The 17853-nt window shown below is 38.0% G+C and overlaps 1 protein-coding gene and 1 long non-coding RNA gene across 2 annotated transcripts in view; one reads left to right on the top strand and one right to left on the bottom strand.

Annotated features, from left to right (window-relative positions):
• Positions 1–17853, bottom strand: part of LOC115789362 (alpha-1,6-mannosylglycoprotein 6-beta-N-acetylglucosaminyltransferase B-like) — a 125405-nt gene that overhangs the window by 85714 nt on the left and 21838 nt on the right.
• Positions 6041–7382, top strand: LOC115789371 (uncharacterized). Its single transcript, XR_004020690.1, has 3 exons — positions 6041–6228; positions 6308–6376; positions 7016–7382. It is a non-coding gene; the product is annotated as an uncharacterized LOC115789371 (long non-coding RNA).

Below are 17853 nucleotides of genomic sequence, written 5' to 3'. Positions count from 1 at the left end.
ATCAAAAAAGTCAATCAGACCCATGCCCTATTTTGCACGCTGCAGTCGTGACCACACCCTAAATACTGCATTGGGTTTATATGGAGAGCAAAAGATTTTGTTTCACAGAAATGTATGAAATTGGTTACAGACATTCTGCACACCATCAGAATAAAAAAAAAATCGAGTGCGCCACGGGTCGACGTGCGCTGGGTGCGACGACCCGATCATCACCTCTTGCGGTTTTAATTTCATTTGTACTGCAAATCCCCAACATTTAAATCATGAATTCTATTGAAACCTAAAAAGAAAACAAAAACAAAGAATTCCAATACATTTGGCCTTGCAGCAGCTTATAGCTGTCCTGTGTTTTTTTGTTTTTAAGCAAAAAATATGCAATCAAATGCTTAACAAATCAGGCTACTAAAAAACATAGCTTACTTTACCAGATTAATTGTATCTGTTAATTTTATCAGTCATAATGCACTTTGTGCCACTGATGCTGGTGATTTAATCATGTGGAAATTAATTATTGATCAATACATGTAAACATGGATGTATTTGATAAAAAACAATAAATATGTCACTACTCTGGAGTAGGGTCTCTGTCACTGACAACTCCAATCGAACATTGTTTTAACTAACCTACCCGTAATAAACTATAAAGAACTGAAGTGTTGAAGCATTACAAAGAGACACATCCTAAATCACATGACAATGTTAATAATATTGAAGATTTTTTTAATATTAAAAATTATCTTGAAAACTGTTAATGTCTGAACTGACACCAAATAATCAAATGTTACATTAAAGAAGTCTGTTATTTAATATACAAAGAGGAAGGAAAATATGCCAAGAAACAAGCAAGCTCCATGTTTTGGCCCATGGTCATGAATCTGACACAGTAATACCTGCGCAGCTGTTTCTGTTTCTTTAAGATTAATGCAGACTAAAGACCCAATTACATTTAAATCAATGATCTAACAAGCAAAGCTTGTGAAATGACATTTCACGCTGCATTTGAATTCAAACACACACACTCACACAAAATGCACTATGCTAAGAAGGAAATGCGTGACTTAGTTCCATATTTTCATTGCTGATCAAACTTTTCTCAGCTTCAGTCTAGGAATTTAAGAGAAACACAACAGCTTTTAGACACAAGTAACTGCATTATCCTATTAAAATAACACCATGTCCATTATATAACGTTAAAGACGGTCAAGACTGATAGTGTTTACTGCCTTGCTCCCACATCAATGTTATCATTTTATTATTAGCCATACACGCTAGCCACTACTTTAATAAGAGACAGGATAAAGGTACCTTCAGCTGCTCCCTTATTTCCGCAGGGGTTTCCACAGCAGATGACTCCTCATGTTTGATTTGGCTGGATGCACTTCCTAACGCAACCTTCCCAATTATCTGGGCTTGGGACCAGCACTAGAGTACACAAGCTTGTGACCCCCCTGAGCTGGGTTTCTGGTTGTCGGGTAATTGCTAATAGTTATACAGCTAACACTGATATGCATGCCAGGCAGGTTAAAATTTATGATACCTGTTCAATACTAATGTTGTTGAAATAGAAGCTTTACTGACCTCTCATAATTCCCTAAAAAAAAAAAAAAGTGTGTGGGGTTGTGAATGTCAGCTACTTCAGCTGCTAGGGAGGGGAGGAGTTGTGTACCTGCATGTCTGCAGCGATGCTGCATGAAGTTCTGAGTATCTAATAACATTGTAATTTTTAGTATTGATTAATATCTGAGAATCTATTTTTATAAACAACCCTAGTGGTAAGAGTTATCTCTGGTGATTAGAAATCAAATCTGAAGACTAACTTTAATGAGATTACAAAAAGAATGTAGAATTTAATACAATATGTCACAGTGCATAAACATATGGATGTGCTTTTTGAATGAGTTCAAGATATAGCCATAATGTATCTACTTGACTTTAAGGTAATTTAATAGAAACGGTCAAACAATGCAAAATACGTGCAACTTTCCTGTATCATTTTTTTTACGTTGCTAATTTAGAATTATATGTCACCCAGGCCGGATATTGATTATGATTCTATACTATTATACTTTGAAATCCCAGAGATTTTCAGTGCCAAAAAATTAAACTGATTGCAATATGCTATATTATAGTGATGTGTGCTGGTTGCACATAACACACAAAATAACATACTTAGTTGTATGATTTCACATAGGCAACACACACACACACACACACACACACACACACACACACACACACACACACACACACACACACACACACACACACACACACACACACACACGTACAGAACACACATGAACATACATCTGTGTGCATAAACTATTACGTGTGCCAAAACAGGATGGTGTTTTGATTGGCTTGGGGGGGTGTTTGCATATTCATGAGAAGAAAACCATTTGTGGTTTGATGAATGCTGACAGAAGGGGCTTCTGGATAGGAGTTGACACAGCTAAATTAACTGGAGACCGATGTAATTTTGTCACAGACACGCACACACACACACACACACACACACACACACACACACACACACACCGCATGCACAAATGCACACACAGGGACTTTAAGACTTTAAGCTTAACAGGAAAATACACCTTGAAACAAAACTCATATTATTTCAGAACATTAAGACTTGAATTAATGATGACACATAGAACATTTAAAGAGATGGTTCCTCAGTGCTTAATAACTTTGTGGGCTCATAAGTGTTTTGTTTGAGATATTCCATCCCACTGAGTATAATTTGAAAGCAGGATTTCCAGCTGTGATTCAGAAAATGCAGCTACAACCAAGTAACAACATGGGTGATGTCATGGTGTCCCACCTGTTGTTTTCCATTATTCACTGTCAGCATCCTTATTTTAATCCACAAGCTTACCGGGGCTCATGCCTTGACAACAAAAAGAGTACATGTGGTACAGGGAAAAACCGAAATCGACAGCATGAGCAATATCAGGATACCTCAGTTATTACTGCGGTCAGCCTAAATAAATAATAAAGTTGCACTAAAATACACTGCATCTGTAGTCTATAAGCTGCAAATGCAGTGTATAAGCATTTCTAATTCAGTGTTGTTCAGAGTATAACATTCAGATGAATGGGAGATCTTCATTAGAAGAAGACCATCTGTGACTGTAAGACACTAGCTATTTCTGGTTGGGCCCCAGTCACACGGGCCTAGCGAACAGTTGGCAACTACCTGGCAGCCACCACTTGCTAGGGAAAAATGACTATTTCCTGACCAGTTGCAAGCGGTTGTTGGAGGTTGTTACAGAAGCAGTCGCTGTGAAATTGACTGCTAAAGCCCCAGTCGCACAGGCCTAGACACCAGTGACCAGCTGCTAACCACCAGTTGCTAGGGAAAATATGTATTTCCCGACTAGTTGGTGAGTAGTTGTGGAAGGTTGCTAGCAGTCTCTGTGTAAAATTGATCACAAAGAGCTAGACAGTACTGCACCAAAAACCTCTTTGCAGTTGCTTTGGTTATTAACAGATTGCAACGTTCACCCATAGTTTACATTGAGTACACAGACTCCACAGGGTTCTATGCTAGGACCAATTCTATTTATATTACACAGGCATCCCTTAGGCAGTATTATTATTAGTAGTATTATTGGAAGGCATAGCATACATTTTCATTGCTATGCAGATGATACCCAGATTTATCTATCCATGAAGCCAGATGACACAAACCAGTTAAACTGCAGGAATGTCCTGCAGTTTAACTGCTTCTCAATTCAGACAAAATTAAAGTTATTGTACTCGAGCTTACAAATCTTAGAAACATGGTGACTAATCAGATACAGTGGCCCCTTGAACTTTTCCATATTTTTTCACATTACAACCACAAACATGAATATATTTCACTGGAATTTAATGTGAAAATTATACATGATTCAAAACATTTTTTTACAAATAAAAAACTGAGAAGTGCGGTGTGCAAAAGTATTGAGCCCCCCTGAGTCAATACTTTGTGGAATCACCTTTTGCTGCAATTACAGCTGCAAGTCTTTTAGGGTATGTCTCCACCAGCTTTGCACAAAACAGCTCAAGCTCAGTCAGATTAGATGGAGCATTTGTGAACAGCAGTTTTCAGATCTTGCCACAAATTCTCGATTGGGTTTAGGTCTGGACTTTGACTGGGCCATTCTAACACATCAATATGTTTTGTTTTAAACCATTCCATTGTAGCCCTGGCGTTATGTTAAGGTCGTTGTCCTGCTGGAAGGTGAAACTCCATCCCAGTCTCAAGTCTTTTGCAGACTCCAACAGGTTTTCTTCCAAGATTGCCCTGTATTTGGCTCATCCATCTTCCCATCAACTCTGACCAACTTCCCTGTCCCTGCTGAAGAGAAGCAGCCCCAGAGCATGATGCTGCCACCACCATATTTGACAGTGGGGATGGTGTGTTCAGAGTGATGTGCAGTGTTAATTCTCTGCCACACATAGCGTTTTGCATTTTGGCCAAAAAGTTCAATTTTGGTCTCATCTAACCAAAGCACCTTGTTCCACATGTTTGCTGTGTCCCCAACAGCTTCTGGCAAACTGCAAACGGGACTTTTTATGGTTTTCTTTTAACAATGGCTTTCTTCTTACCACTCTTCCATAAAGACCACATTTGTGCAGTGCACGACTAATAGTTGTCCTGTGGACAGATTCCCCCACCTGAGCTGTGGATCTCTGGTGTGTTCTTTGGATTTCATGATGCCGTTTACTCCCCAATATTCTCTTAACCAACCTCTGACGCCATCACGGAGCAGCTGTATTTTGTAGTGAGATTAGATTACACACAGGTGGACTCTTTTTAGTCATTAGCAGTCATCAGGTAACTTCTGAATGCAATTGGTTGCACTCAGAGAAACGGGGGCTGAATACCTTTGCACGCTGCACTTTTCAGTTTTTTATTTGTAAAAAATGTTTTGAATCATGTATAATTTTCTTTCCACTTCACAATTGTATACCACTTTGTGTTGGTCTTTCACATTAAATTCCAGTGAAATATATTTATGTTTGTGGTTGTAATGTGACTAAATTTGGAAAAGTTCAAGGGGCATGACTTTTGCAAGCCACTGTACTTACTCTGGATGGCATTACCTTGGCCTCCAGTAACCGTGTGAGGAATCTTGGAGTCATTTCACCATTTGGCATTATATAAACAAAATTTAATTTAATTTAATTGAAGTAAAAGATCAAAATTGTACATTGCATTCCACTTTGTCATATTTCTTTTCAACATATTTGTTTGTTTTTCTACTTTTCCCAAATTAAGCTGCAATATTTTGTGATTAATTACATGTATATCTGATGGGTACTTTGGTTGTGATTGTTAAGTACTGAAGCTCTATAGTGCAAACTGCAGTCATGAGTGATTGGTAACACATCATTGTATGTAAATTAAGCTTGGCAGGTTGGACAGAGAAATAGCTGTGTGAGATTTTGGGGCACCTTGAATAAGAAATTAGACCTAGATCTGTCTTGAGACATTGTCTGATAGAGACAAACAAAGACAAAGAACTGTACAGTACTAATGAAATGCAGATATAATGCATGCAGTGCACGTACATATTAATGCACATATGATGCATATTCATCTGCACATAATCCTCCACCACCTCATTCCTCCAACTTGATCTTCCCCATGCTTCTTTACTTCTCTCTCTCTAAATCTTGTTCTTCTTCATCATCTTCAGCAGCTTTTCTGTATCCTTTGTCCTTCCCTTGCCTTAACATTATTCCTTTAATTACTTCTTCATTCTGAATGTTCACTTTACCAAATTCCAGTAACACTCCTGTCTTCCTCAGGAAGTAGACAAAAACAGACAGACAAACTCATGTTAAATACCCCGCTACCACTCCAATCTACAGTACATCTTCCTCTCTTCATTTCCACACCAGCATTCAATTACTGCAAATTACATGCAATTTAATTATTATGGTGCAGGAGATCTACTGCTCATTAGCTATAGACCATCAGGACTTTGTGCAGACAGAAAACAGCGGAATGTGTTTGTGTTAAATGTAACCCAGTAGAGAAAGCGTCCCCTTTTCTCTTCTTTTATTTATATCAATACACTTGTACTGTTTTATTTTGAAAAACCTTTATTTTGAAAAGAGGAAGTGTGATTCCCTCGTCTTAACCTTACTTCCGGTCTCGCTATATGCGGCACTTTGAACTGAAGGTGGCAGGCCGTAGACCCGCTGTGCTGAACTTTATCAGTCATCTTGGTGAGTTTTAATGCAGAAAAGTATTCTCAACAAGTAATTGCATTTACAGAAGCTAATCTGAAATATCTGTTATGTTAAGTTGATGGAACACGAGCTAGAGAGGCCGTGTGGCTGACCGTCGCCGTGTCCTTATTGATACCTCATCTTGGTGAGTGAGACCCTGTGTTGTTGGAGCTAGCGTCATGCTAAAATTAGCATTGTGCTAACGCTAAGTCGCGGGTAGATTCCTTTCTACTTAAGAGCCCTGGAAATGTTGTTTCTGTTAAGATATGGTTTTACCAAGTATGGTTTGAGTTTACAATACGCACTTTAAGTTTTCTTTTCTTTTATTTGCACTTATTTCTTCAGTTGGATATAATGTTTGTTAATTGCAAATGTATCTTTTTATGAGTTATAAGGAAAAAGTTGCAGAACATTTGTAATGATGAACCCAGTAGCCCAGAGAGAGGGTTTAACTGATACAGAGGATGACTTAAGGAGAATATTGGAGTTAGGTATACTACATGCTCATTCAAGGAGTGAGAAATTAGTTGCATTTCATGTTTGCAAAAGCTTAAAAAATGATTTAAGAATCAATCATTTAATTGATTAAAAAATAATTTCATTTATTGTTTGCGTTGTTGGAGATAATTTCATGACTACAAAGATTTTGAAGAAGAACATGCATGTAAAATATTACTGTGGTAATAAGGGAAATGAAGAAAAAAGACTAAGCTATAGCTGTAAGAATAAGATAGGAAATTGGGTTTTATTTAGCTGTATGCAATAATATCATTATTGTGTGTAGGCTAGGTTTGATTTGCTGATTAAGAAGTTGGATTGGATTGCTGGATCGCATCCTTGGATTCTCTCCGGACGGAGATGGCGAGCCTATGCCCAGAGCAGAACTGAACATTGGTCGAGGAGTCCCCTTCTTCTCTTCTGTGTTAACATCTACGTGGTAACAATACAAACCACTGACTGAAAAAAGGAGCTGAACTTGAAAGACAAACATATTTTGACTTGACTAACGACCAAAAGGACAAAGCTGAAATACTGAGCTCAGTAAGACTGTGTTTTGATTTTGATATGCCGGCTTGTTGTTATTATTATTGTTCTGATTACGTTGTGTTGTTATTTCATTTTTGCTCAAAATAATAACTGTCTTTTGCTCATTTCCTGCCTCCAGCCAATTCATTTCGCACTCACCTTGATTCCATTGTACTCCTGCCGAACCTAGCATCTGGTCTAAGATAATTGAGTTGTTCTGAGGTACTTAATAAGTCAGGGGTTACATAAAGGATTAAAGTAAAGGGTGGGAGCAGGGCTTAGCCAAATGAAAATGCACCAAATGAAGCATGAACAAAGTGAAATATTGCACTGGTAGAGAAATAAACACAATGAATACCAGTGATCTTAAAGACAATTTAAGACAGTTAAGATGTAAGACCAGATATGATAGCATCAAAAAGATATTTTGTACCCTATAGTTAAAAAAAGAAAAAGAAAAGCAAATCAGTTGGTGGCTAATTCTGTTCCATCTTAATTCCACCTCTTGGCAGAGCTTTTCAAATATTTATTGTTCATTTAGTTTTGACATTTTCTCACCATTTATCCAGTGATGTCAAGGAAAATTGGATTTCATGAATCTAGATGGGATAGATGAGAGGATATTAGAAGATACAAAGAAGGAAAGACAGTTACAATGTCTATTATCAATGACGGTTTCTGTCACTTCACTTTTGAGTACTTCTCTATTTTAGTGATCAGCGAGTTGATGAAGATAGAGTAAGTATAGCTGCAATAGCTGTTTTCTGTCTCAACAGTTCAGCTTCACTTGTCCCCTCATCCTCTTTCCCCTCCTCTCCCAATTTTTTTCTCACTTATAGTACCTCCGTAAGCTGCTGTTTTATTTGATTTGCATTTTGTTGGAGATGTCATGCTCAGAGTGGACAATATCTCTCTTTCATGTTAGTATTTTTCGATGATCTTCACTTTGGAACATGTTTTTTGTTTTTCATTCTATCCAGCTCTTTAATGTTCCCTTGTTTCCTTTTTCTTATCTTGATTTATCATAGTTTATGTTAGGATGACGACACTGGATGAAAAATGAGTATGCTTCTAGACATGCACAAACAAAAGGCACACATCCAAACAAAGCACTTGAGACAGACAAAAAAACCCAACAACTATATTTGAATAGAGACCAACTTGAATACGTATATGTAGTATCAAAGGCTAATCTGTTGACAAGTGCAGTATTTCAGTGTGTGTTGGTGTATTTGTTTCTTTCAAACACACCATACATGGGCATAGTGACACAGTATTTAGACAGTTATTTTTATTTTTTTGTTCTGATGCCACATTAAAGTGCTCAGTCTCTAAAGTCTAAGCTTTAATTCAAGTAGGTTTAATATTGAAAGAAATGTGTGGGAGATACCTCTGTCAAATTTCAGGGCTTCAAAAGTTTTAGGGTAGAGAGATGATCTCAAACAAAGTCACAATGACTAATTCCTTCTGTTTAGCCAGTGATCAACCCTTTGTATCTAACTCTGTGATGCTTTCCTGGCTCTTCACTACAGCCACTTATAGCTGTTGCTTGTCAGGTTTCTCTGTTTTTCTTTAGCAACCAGAATGCAGCTCAGCTGGTTGAGATCTGGTGGTCAGCTCAACCAGCTGAGACACACATATATATTTATATAAAGATTTTAAGCTTTTTCTTTGGTTTAGCTGCAGTGGTGGAACCAGACAGTGTGCCAGGGTGAGACCATTACTTACAGAGGTGTGACAGTATCTTGTTGATTTTTCTTTTGCACTGCAAATCACTGTGGGTTTTGTGTGTGTGTGTGTGTGTGTGTGTATTTTATTCTTTGTTCCTTGGGGGTGTTTTGGTCACACACTTTTTTTGTAACCCTAAACTGATAGGAACGACTTCTAAAGGTTTTCTTTTTCACTTACTGATGAAGCACACAACAGAGATTCTCTACAACTACAGAAACAGTCCTGCTACAAAAATATGCTGGATTCACTAGATGCAACTCCAGTTTTATTATTACTGTATGTGCTTAGCTTTTTATTAGGCTTCAGAGTTGGGTAGGTGGGGTGGGGTTGTCTTTTTGAATAATAAAATATTCATCAGTTATACAGTGGAAAAACGTATGTTTTTCTACCAAAATAAATACTGACCACAGTAAAGCTGAAACACATTGGGCATTCAGCTGCTGCAAGAACACCAATCCATCCTGCATCTTTTTAAACAGCTACAAAACTTCAATTTGTACTCCAAAAGTTTTGAAAGCAGTGAAATGTGTCACGGTGTGTGGAGGCAGACCATGTGACGTGTGTGGAGGTGATAGAGGACCCAAATGCAGGACTCAGAGACAGGCAGCTGTGAATGAACTAAAGGTGAACCTTTGTTGTGGCTGAGAACATGAACTAATAACAAACCAAGGCAAGAACAGAAACTCAGGAAAACCTAAACTGGGAAATATTAACTAGGGAACGCTGGGGAGACGGGAGCACTGGTGACACAGGAACAAACACTACCACATTCGACAATGAGACTCTGACAAGAGACAAGGGGAATACTGTACTGAGACAATAAATACACAGAGGGATAATCAGGGAACAGGCAACAGGTGGGGAGCACAGCTGAATGCAATCATAAAACGAGACAAGGAAGTACAAATAAATAGCGCACAAGAGAAAGACTGACAAAGTAAAAGAGGAAACTACTGAACATAGAGACAGAAATGCAGACTTGACACAGGAAGGCAAACACACGAAGGGGGAACATAAACTAAGCATGAAAACCTAGAACATGATTAAACATACTTAAATAGAAACAAAGGACAAGAAACCAAAACCAGGGACCACAAATGAAACAGTTAATCTGCAAAAGTCAATTAAACTCAAAAACACTAGGTTTCAGACTTAGGACAATGACAGAACTGTAATGATTCCAAAATGTGGAACTAAATTATTGCTAAACTTATTCAAAGTTTAACAATTAAAAGTACTGTGAATTAGCACATCAGGCCTGATATCTTATATTGGCATCTGTATCTTTGCATTCTTATGTTGCATGTGAAACTGCAAGCAAGCTCATATTCATGTGGTATCTCAACAAATTTGACAGGCACAAGCCATGACCCTCATTACCATTTCCACCACTGACTGAAGTCACGGTCTCTCCGAAAGCATTTTGCTGTTTACTTTCACTATTTTCAGCACAGCTTTGCTGTTCAGAGCAGACAGACATACAGCTGCAGGGGTTGCTTCTTGCCATAACCACATAAATTTATTTTAGCGTAACTGGAAGATATGGGGTGCTTGAGCTTAAAAAGTGGGTATGTGAGTGCTTCAGACTGTGCTGTGCAGGAGCTAAGATGGCAAATATCTGTGACATGATGTTTTTGCTTTTGAGAGTGACTAAGATGGCATATTTGTGACTGTGTATGTAAATTTAGTCAACCGTGCATGTGGCATTAGGTCTTAATGAGGGATTTCCTGGAAAGATGCAGCAGAAAAGAGAAAATAACAGGTAAACGGTGAATCTGCTTACTAGTGAGTGTGTTTGCCTAACTGCACGTTCAGATAATGGGAGAAAATCTGGATGTTTCTGGCATCAGAACAGTTATGTAAAGTATGTAACATTACAATTTCATGTGGTCATATAAGAATTAAGTACTGTATACTGCACACTGACAGTGTGACAGTATATTAATTAACATAAATCCCATTCTAAAATGTCACCAGTGAAATAAATAGTGGGTAAAATATAATAAAAATCTCTTGTTCAGTGCAAAATATGTAATATAAAGAAAAGAAAATGAATGTTTGTATTAACAGTCTTAGTTTTACAAATCCAGTGGGTTATTTCCAAAATGTCTTTTTTTTTGTTTTACAAAGAATTCCATGTTTTGTTCCCTATGCAAGACGTAGTGATACTATGTGGGTTTGCACACTTAAAAGACTATGGAAGCTATTACTTAATTTAATTAACTCAGACTTAATTTTGTGCCCCATTACGTCTGCCAGAACCACATTATGACACCATGACTTATTAAGACATTATGTGCCACTTAATAACTAGTACAGTATGAACAGGAGGAATATGTACATATGGGCACCAGGCAATTATTTTAAAGCAGACACAGTACTTGTGTTTTGGATACACCTAGTGTAATATTATGTTGCACTTATATAAGATGATGTCCAAGCCCTAGGCAGTAACTGTATGTCCTTTGCCTCACCATTATCTTTCACTGTATCACTTCAAGGCCTCTCGTCAATCTACATCACAACCAAACATGGTTGCACTACAGCCCTGAGGGAAGGATAAGGGACAGATGAAAGAAAAAGAGAAAGACAGCAGAAAATTGGTTTAAGAAAAGGGGATTTTAATGGTCATCCTTTGGTATTTAAAAAAATAACATCATACATGCCAGAGGACAATGACAGATTTAATGCTGTCATACAGTCGAACCTTTCCCATTTTTTTTATTCCACCTATATGTAAATACATTATATATACTGTACATAAACATTTGCTGGGTTTTTATTTATTTTTGTACTCTGTAAATTTTATTACACTATGCTGCAAGCAGATAACTAGGCTTTCTCCTAACTAAGAGGACAGTGATTCATTCTTGGCTTCATATTTGTTTCCCTACCTTCAACTGTCCATGCACTTCAGACTGTATGTTTGTTATTGTCTAAGTCATTTACTGCCACAGGACTGTTTCTATGGTGTTTTGTGTTTGGTACAGTAGAGTTCAGATACTCTAATACTTAGTCTAAACTATGAGCACTGAATCTCTTAAGCTCAACTTATCCTGTGACCCCCTCAATAATCTTTGTATTCTGTGTCTCAATTTTCTCTCTCTCCTTCACTTTCAATTGCTCCTCATTTTCTCCTCACTATTGCTTACTTCTTCATACTTTCCCTTCTGGCATCTCACACTGCTTCTTCCCCTTGAATCTCATCTAATAGTGTCTACCTCAGGTCTCTCTGTGGACCTATAATGTTTGTCTCTAATTCAGCCTTCAGCAGATAAATTAGCATCTGTCAAGGCTTTGCTCTGTGCTGGGAGCTTTGGCAGAAGCTACTCTCTTTTTTGCATAATGGCACACTCCAGAGCCCTGGCACATTCACTCATCCTGTTATTTACTCTGACTCACAGGTAATGAAGCAAGGGACTGGTGAAACAGTGTGTGAGAGAGGAAAGACATACCATGCTTGGAGCCAGAATGGACATCTGGCCTTGTGATACTGGGAGGAGGACTTGCAAACTGGGGATATACAAATGTTTACAGTAGAACTGAACAGCTGGGCTGGAGGGAGATTAGGTATACACTGCAAAAAGTTTTTAGCTGAAGGCTTTTAGACAGTGACAGGAACTGTACCACTGTTCTACAGTGCTAAAATACAGCCCTAATTCCAAAAAAGTTGGGGCACTGTGTAAAATTGAAAAATCTCCAAAACCTTAGTTTTATTCATAGTAGGTCAAAAAAAAAAGAAGTAATTTTAGTATTTCATTAAAAAATATTTGCTCATTTCAAATTTGATGGGAGCAACATGTCTCAAAGTTGGTACAGAGCAACAACAAGCTGGAAAAGCAAATGGGACTAACAAGATCCAAAAAACAAGAGCACCACTGAGTGGGTGCCAACGCACGACTGTTTTGGATTTGTAATGGGGGAAGGGTGGGGTGGGATGGAGCGTTCCAAAGTGCTGTTATAAAGACAGTGAACAAATGTGTGAAGTTTGATGGTTCTAGCTTGAACAATGTGCATCTATGGTGTGAATTTGTACATCCTAGGTGAGTTCGTTCTTGAGTTATCGAATTCACAAGATTTTCAGAAATCCTTGAGGAAATGTTTGCTGAGAATCAAACATGAAATTTTTAGTAGCTGCATCTATGGTAGAAATTTGAACATCCTAGGTCACATTGTTCAAGTTATGGCCAATGTTAAAGATTTAGTGGAACAGCCCATGCCGACATTGCCAATGCCAAGATTATGCCAATACCTCAACTCATCACAGCTTGCACATCTGGGAAGGCACCATCAATCTTGAAAGGTATATACAGGTTTTAGAGCAACATGTGCTCCCATCCAGATGATGTCTTTTTCAGGGAAGGCTTTACATATTTCAGCAAGACAATGCCAAACTACATACTACATCTAGTATGGCATATGGATGCTGAACTGGCCTGCCGGCAGTCCAGACCTTTCATGAACTCAAAACATTTGGAACATCATGAAAAAAGAAATGGCACGGTGGCATGGCGGCTAGCACTGTTGCCTCACAGCAAGACATTCCTGGGTTCAAACCTGCCATCTGGCTGGTGTAGAGTTTGCATGTTCTCCCCGTATCTGCATGGGTTTTCTCTGGGTACTCTGGCTTCCTCCCACAGTTCAAAAATGGTATTAGTTAACATAGGTGTGAATGTGAGTTTGAATGGTTGACTGTTAACTTTGTGACAAACTGGCACCTCTCCAGGTTATACCTCACCTCTTGCCTAAACAATCAATTCACTTTTAACAAACAATGAAATGATAATTAACTATGTTTACTAACTGCTAAACAGTTTGTTTGTGAAACCAGCTCCAACTCTACAATTACCACACATTTAAAGATCATACAATTGATGATGAAACAACAACAAAAAAAAAACTAAACAAATGTTTTGTGGCTAGTATACATCTTGTAAGTAACAAGGAGCTTTTCTACATTCTCCTTGAAAAGGAATGAACAAAAATTTTTGCTGGGTCAGCCATCCATTTTCCCCCCAAGATGTCCAAATTAGAAAAAAACAAAGGGCACTGTTTAAATTTTCAGGAAACATGACTAACAGCAGCTTGTTACTCTCAAAAGCTGCATTAAATAATTAAACACTTTTATTACAATTTTATGCATCGCTGATACAACTCTAATCTTTTTCCACCTCATTCTGACAAACATGGTACTAGTTACCTATTCTTTTTGGTAACTTACATTAGATTAAATATGCTTTCTGAAACAATGCATTGCACCATCTAAGATGTACACAAAGTAACAAAAGATCAGTTTATTAAATCAGTTGATTACATTGGCAATCAAAATTTTTAAATTAAAATTCTAATTATATCTCTTAATGGAAGCATGAAACACAAATCCAGAGAGTGCAGTTGGGGAACAGAAGAGAATTAAAAACCATAATAAACAAAACAAAGCCAACTGGATGGAAGATATCACAAAAGAAGAAACTAGGCCAAATGACAGAGGCCCTAATAGGTGTGTGTTCAAGTCAGCTAAGACAAGAGTGACCTTTGTTCTCATTTGACAGTGTTGTGTAATCTGTAGTAGGCTGTTGCATCTGCATGCTCTATCGCTGTCTCACACACACCCAAATACTCACACAAATCAACACATACGTGTATTAAAGCTCGGGCTCTGATCTGTCTCTCTTGCAGCTTAATCTGACAGCCATGTCGTCTTCAATGAGCTTCTATTTGCAGCTGAGCCTCCGTGGTCTCCCCTTAATTGTATTATCTTTCAGTTACCTGAAACACTGCTGTGTTTTATTTTTCAGATAGGGACAGAAAGATGGCATGTGAATCAGAGAGTCTCAAAACAGGGCGTGTTGTACTGACAAACATTACTGGCCACTCAAAGGGCTGAGTGTAATGATTATAGTTGCCCTGTTGTAGAAGCATATGCACACTATATTCACATTCATGCAGAAGCACAAAATGTGAATCATAACACCATGCATGCAAAGAACACACATTAAATCCAGCAGCCATGGCTAATGAATTATTTATTACTTCCACTGTGCTGGGAATGATGTTCTTTTGAAATATTGATAGTGACTAGACAATGCCAGGTGCATTTGTGTATAAATGAGGAACAATGAATAAGTTCTTTATGTATGGTATATTTAATATGATTTTGTATACTTCCATGCTTTCTGGAGGGCAAGCGGCATCTTGTCTAGCACGATAGTCCCCTGTTAGCTTCTTGTCAAAGACCAGAGGTTTCTCCATACAACCACGAAAAAAAAATAAATAAATAAAACGCTGCCCTCTCGGCAGGACAAGCTTCAGCCTTTGTTAATGGGACACAGAAATGCCCATGAGAACACTGGCCCCATAAAGATTCCAGTGGAACTGGAGTCAAGCAGAGTTAATCCTGCTTTCAGAGACAATAACTATTCTAAAAGTTGCGAGAGTTGCAGATCACTGCATCCTTTTTATTTACATATATCTTGTATGGGGGTGGGGGTGGGGTTCTATTTAATATTGTAGGATCGTTACATTACAATATTAAGTACCTTGCTGTGAGTGCTGCTGCTGTTTAACTCAAACTGAATTGAATTGATTGGAACTCTAATGTTCTAAACCAGTGTTTCGGTTTTATAATTGTGTATCTGCAAACAAAAAAATATATATATTAGCATCAAACAGAGATTACTTATTCTTTTCACACCCAACTTTGCCCAAAAAATGCTGACATGTGTTCACACAGCACTGTTTTACCTCAGATATTATTTTGTCAGTGACAGCAGTGAGACTGATTGGTCCAAAGGACACTATGTATTGATCTGCTCAGCTGTAGGCAGTGAACATTTGGCTTTGGTAGAGGCTGTGGACCTTTCTGCCAGCATTTTTTCTTCATTGGGACACAAGAAACAGGACTTAAGTTGGGGAACACATGGAACACACTAAAGCAGGCCTATTTAATTACTTTTTCTTCTGGGCCAGATTTGAAAATTTTAAGATGCCACTGGGCCGAAGACCCCTACTTATATTATTTCTTGAGATTTAACTCTAAATATGCTAACACCTGAACTAAGTCATAAAAATAAATAAAAGAATTCACAATAAAGGCTTTATACTGCATCATTTATTGATGAGCAAAATAATTCAAGTGCACTGCAAATTTTAACATTTGGTCCAAACCTTGACCAGAATATTTTTAACAAGGCATCTATTCACCACACATATGTTTAATAAAAAAAAAAATTAATAATAACTTTTTGCAACAGTAAAGTCTTCTATAACATTTTAGATGTATTTGCAAAAGTGCATTTGTTGAACTAGAAAGACCAACTGATGCAGTGCATTAAATATTTCAACAAAAGAAATTGCACCAAGTGAACACTTAATAACTGTGAAATTAAAGCTTCTTCTGCATATTCAAAGTAATGCTGACCTAATGAGTTCAGTCTTAGAGTTCAGTCTTTGGGGTAAAATAAACAGATTTATCAGTCCAAGCAGGGTTAAAACGGCGATTTTCACTGTCAATTTTACGTTTTTGACCTGTCACTGATATATTTTGGCGGTTGTCGCGCTTGGAGAGAGTATTCTGGGCTGGCGTTGCTAGTGGTGCGTTCAAGTACAAGAGGAAGGGCGGGAACTTTTAAAACTGTCACAGCAAATAGGATTTAAATGCGTTTTTGCAGCTTACGTTGGGTCAGTCAGGGGGTGGGCCAGTCAAAGGGGGTTCGCGGGCCGGATGTGGCCCCCGGGCCGCTAATTGAATAGCCCTGCACTAAAGATATGGGAGAAGATATGAGGAATTCGATGATAACTAGGGATCTCGGTTTATTACTAAAACTATATAACAAGACATCAGAAGATGTGTTTGTGAGCATGCTAACAGTCAGATAATTGCAATGTAAAAGTCACTTTTTCTGTAGGGAGAAGGTAGTGTTAGATATAAATTAAAGGAAGAAACTATAGACACTATGAGCAAAGTGTTGGCTACACTTAAATTGATCAATACTGGTAAAACAAGCTCAAGAGATTTAAGAGCAAGATGAACTAACTGCTCTACATCTGGGTACATTTAAACTTAAATGCAAAAAACATGTGATTGCTGTGAACCTTTATTCTATATCTGAATGTAACATGGATTTTATTTGCACAAAGCTGTGCCGTGGGGCTGGAGGCAATTTCTTGCATTGATTTGTTAAACTGTCTGAGCTCAGCTGTTATGAAAGCTTGTGGGTATAGTTTGAGCAAGAGAAAGAGAGCAGGGGGTTGGTGCTTATAGATATGTTATGTCCTTTATATATGCTGAAATTGGAACCCATACAACCTTTTATGTCTTGCCAGATTTTCAACCTACCAGATACTCAGACATATTTTTTCTTAGTGGCACAAAAACTTACACTGCCTTTAGTGATTCCATTAAGGAAATTAGAGTGATCATTCAAAACAGATCAATCCAACCTGATCTTCCAAGACATTTAGATTTGGACACAAAGATCTACATACATGCACCCGTACATATCAACTTTATTGCACAATTAGACATACAATACTGTACGCACACTGTACAGCATGGTTCAAATGATCAGTTTGGGGGGGGGGTCCTAAAGAGAACAGCATCTTCCATATCGCACAAGGAAAGACCAAAAGTCAATTTTAACCCTGTTCAACCACACATGTATTTGTAGTGGGCAATTCTGTAGAGGATGTTGAGTTTAAGACTTCCAACTGGTATGCCTTGTGAGCCAAAGAACTGCCTGGGCAGTCTGTTTATGTCTATGTACACTCCCAGAAGAGAAGGCGTGCCAGTTCCTTCCATAACCTTTTGGCAGGGCAGCTACATTAGCAGAGACATGGCACTCAAAGAATGTTAAATAGAAATGT

Source organism: Archocentrus centrarchus, chromosome 1 (assembly GCF_007364275.1).
Source record: "Archocentrus centrarchus isolate MPI-CPG fArcCen1 chromosome 1, fArcCen1, whole genome shotgun sequence".
NCBI lineage: Eukaryota > Metazoa > Chordata > Actinopteri > Cichliformes > Cichlidae > Archocentrus > Archocentrus centrarchus.
This window is presented reverse-complemented; position numbering and strand designations above follow the sequence as displayed.